This window comes from Octodon degus, unplaced genomic scaffold, assembly GCF_000260255.1.
Source record: "Octodon degus isolate 3935 unplaced genomic scaffold, OctDeg1.0 scaffold00171, whole genome shotgun sequence".
Taxonomy (NCBI): Eukaryota; Metazoa; Chordata; class Mammalia; order Rodentia; family Octodontidae; genus Octodon; species Octodon degus.
Window position 1 is genome coordinate 1752439 of NW_004524747.1, and position 4186 is coordinate 1756624.

At 37.9% G+C, this 4186-nt stretch overlaps 1 pseudogene; it reads left to right on the forward strand.

The window, feature by feature from the left end:
- Window positions 1-3698: 3698 nt before the first annotated feature.
- Window positions 3699-4186, forward strand: part of LOC105743821 — a 120248-nt pseudogene continuing 119760 nt past the window's right edge.

Below are 4186 nucleotides of genomic sequence, written 5' to 3' on the forward strand. Positions count from 1 at the left end.
ACATAATCATTCAAAATTTGGTTCAGTTCTAATATTTCATCATTGATTGTTTTTTTTTTGCATGATTTGTTCCAGTGGAGTAATGAGGTTCCCCATTACAATTATATTAGTGTTCATATGATTTTTCATATCTGTTAATATTTGATTTATATAGTTGAATGTACTGGTATTTGATACATATATATTTATGGTTGTTGTCTCTTATGTTTGGATTGTTCCCTTTACAAAGATGTAGTGACCTTCTTGTCTTCTCTTAATCAGTATTGGCTTGTAATTCACATTTTCTTTCTTCCAGATTTCTGTCACATGATGTATTGTTTTCCATTCTTTGAGTTTCAATCTACAAATTTGTTTTTTAAAATGTGTTCCTTAAAGGTATCATATTGTTAGGTCTTGCTCCTTGATCCATTCTGCCAGTCTGTTCCTTTTGATTATTGAAATGACATCATTAATATCAATGGTTATAACCAATATATACTCATTTATACTTAAAATGTTATTTTCCTATTGTTGGTTCACCTCCTGCCCTTCTGTATAATTGCTTCCTTTGCTCACAATAATCATTCTGTTGGATTTCATAGAGTTTTAGCATTTGTTAACTACTACAATGTCCTTCAGAATATATTGGAGTGTAGTTCTGTAGTCATGAATTTCCTCATAATGTTGTCATGGAGGTATCTTATTTCTCCATCAGTTTTGAAAAAATAGCTTTGTGGGATACATCAATCTGTGTTGAGGTTGCTTTCTGTTAGGGCTTGAAATACTTCACTCAAGGTTTGCCTTGATTTGAGGATTTGTGTTAAGAAGTATGCTCTCATGCTGATGGACTATTGTTTATAGCTGATTTCTTCATTTACCCTAACAACATTTAATATTCTGTTTCTGTGTTGAATTTTTGAATCTGGACTGTTATACCTTGGTGAAGATTTTTTTGTTATGACTAATTGGAATTCTATATGTATCACATATTTGTGTGTCAAAGTCTTTTTTCACTCTTGTCATTTTCTGCCGTTATTTCTGTGACAGGGTTTTTAAAGTCACTTGTGGCATCTCCTACTTTTTCATTTAATCCGATTGATCTTATATTATTCATTTTGTCATCTTGTAACTTTTGTATTGACTTTTCATGTTCAATTTCTATTTATCAGAAATCTTTCTTTTCAATCTTGCCTTCTAGATCTGATATTCTGTCCACACAATGGCTCATTGTGCTATTTATAATTTCAGTCGAAATTTTAATCTTCTGGATATATGTTTGAATATGGTTTCTGGATTCCATTTCTTTCCTATGTTGAACATTCATGATTAAATATTTTCCTTAGGTTCTCTACTTTTTATCTGAATCATTAAGCATACCTGAGATGTTATTTCTCATTTGCTTTTTTTTCTAGAGTCACATTCATTTGCTTAATTACTTTTTGCTCTTCCCATTTCTGAAAGTCTGTATGGGTAGCTTTCAAATTGTCCCACCTCATTGATTCTGGGTTTGCTTTTGTTGAACTGGAAGCCTGTGCCTCCAACTTGTTTATGCACCTTGTCATTTTCTTCTTGTTTTACTGTAATTCTTGGGTCAATCTTATGACAAGTAGCTCTATCACTAGTATTTAGAGCCTTTAAAAAAAGATTTCTTTCAGCAATGTCCTCCAGGTATTGTTGGCATTGACGTTTTGACTTTGCTGAAAGATCTTATCTCTTCAATTTCTTGAGTATGAGAAGTTTCTGCCTACATTTCCCAGCCCTTGAATTTTTGGTACAGGCTTACAGTATCATTTATAGCCCTTAGGCAATCTGAGTCTTTATATACTAGGAAGAACAGCAGATGAGAACAGTTATTTCATCTTGGCTAAAGTAGAACAATCAAAATAACAATAATATTGAGCACAACCTAGAACATGACAAACTGTGGTACCCATTAATTTGTCACATTTAAACCTATGAGCTAGATTTGTGGTTATATAAAAAACTTCGAATGAGCCAGAAAATTATATACATTTAATAAGCTATCCACAGGGGGCTTTACCCTTAGGGGAGAAAATTTAAGAGTGCTTCAGGGAAAAACAGGAAAATAGAAGATTAGGAGGTGAATAGAAGCAAGGATGGAGGATAAAGGAAGTTTACACAAATTTCTGGAAACTAGTGATAAAGACAGGAGGAATAGAGAGAAGGAAACATAAAAACAAGACCAAAACAGAACAATAACAACAAAAATAAAACTAGAAAGTATGTTCAGACTTCTGTAAAAATAAGAATAAACAATAAAAAAAGAAAATGAAAGATGAAAAGAAAAACAATATCCACTTCAAGGTATATTTCTTCTGTCATTGGCAGACAATGTGACCAGACAGGCCAGAATTGAGTTGATTAATCCAGGCAAGTGAGCCATAACTTTACAGCAGGTAGTGGATAATTCTAGCAAGCCAACACCTTTAGTTTTACTGAAGTTCAGGCTGGTCTCTGTCTGTAAGGTGGATCCCAATTCTGATCAGTTCATGACACTCCACGTGCCTTCTTCCTTGAATTTGCAGCCTCATCCTGACACTAGGAGCTGCTCAATGGAGCTGACCAACAGTTGTTCTGACTTCTTAGTTCAGTTGGCCCCTCTACAAGATGGCTACTAGATGAGTGCCCTTTTCTGGGGTTTTGTTGTTGTTGTTGTATTTTAGTACAGGGTCTCACTACATAGATGGGACTAGTAGTGATCTGCCTGTGTTCACCCTCCCAAGAGCTGGTATTACAGGCACACTCCACCATGCCCAGTCTCAATGGTCACCTCATTGCACCCCTGGGGTGAGGCCGGCACTCTTCTGGGAAATTTTTGAAGATGAATTATCAGGGAACTGGCCAAGATCCCCAACTTTCTGTATGAGGTGTATGGTGAAAGGATGAAATGGGAAACAGACAAATTTAGTAATACATGATGGAAGGCTGAGAATTCAATGCCTCAGGATGGGCAGAGACAAAGACTGAAAATCTAGCCACTATTTACTAGCCAGTGTAGGAAAGGGAGTAGGGTTCTTTTCTTAGAACAGAAAATAAACAGTAGAAGAATGGGCAAGTTTAGCATCATAAAGGGAACAAGCCAAGTTTTGTCACCCTATCTGGGTGTTGATCTCATTGAATAAAAGAAGAAGTTCATTTCTGCATTCCAAAGTCTGCCCACAAGGCAGTCATGGTAAGGAAAGCACAGGATATATTATATCAATTTACATTTCATGGTCCCTAACAATGAATAACTCACTAAGCACTTCAGTCTGCAGTATCCACTGCTCCATTCCACTGGTGCATTTTTCTGTGGCAGCCTCTGAGTCCTCCATGCATTTTCAGGTTCATTCCATTCTCCCATTGAAACGAGTCCTGGCTAATGGAGAATGTGCTATTTATGATCTCCTTCTGCTTTGCTGGAGGCTGTCCCTCTACTCTCCTATTGGCTTCAATTTTTAATTCAGATCCTTCTTGTGTCCTGGGTACCTATTTCCCTCCTTTTGTCCTTCACTTGGCTGTATTCCAATGACTGGACAGCAAGTCTCAGAAATACTGTCTATACTGCTCACCATTTTGCCATCTTCTCAGGTCACTTTTTTGTGATCATGATTTTAGAAAGCTTGTAGAACTAATAAGAGATGTGAGCATATCAGAAATGTGTTAATAAGAAATGTGAAATAGTTTTTCCGCCCGCTCCCCTCTCCCCTTGAGCGCCGCTCCAGCTGCACCGCGCTCGCTCTGAGCTCCAGGCTCCTGCTAAGCTTGCGCGACCGCCACCTCCCTCAGCCACCATCATGATTATCTACTGGGACCTCATCAGCCACGATGAGATGTTCTCCGACATTTACAAGATCCGGGAGATCGCGGACAGGCTGTGCCTGGAGGTGGAGGGCAAGATGGTCAGTAGAACAGACGGTGCCATTGACGACGCGCTCATTGGTGGCAATGCCTCTGCTGAAGGCCCAGAGGGCGAAGGCACCAAAAGCACAGTAGTCACTGGTGTAGATATTGTAATGAACCATCACTTGCAGGAAACCAGCTTCACAAAAGAGGCCTACAGGAAGTACATCAAAGATTATATGAAATCAATCAAAGGCAAACTTGAAGAACAAAGACCAGAAAGAGTAAAACTGTTTATGACGGGGGCTGTAGAGCAAATCAAGCACATCCTTGCTAATTTCAAAAACTATCAGTTCTTTATTGG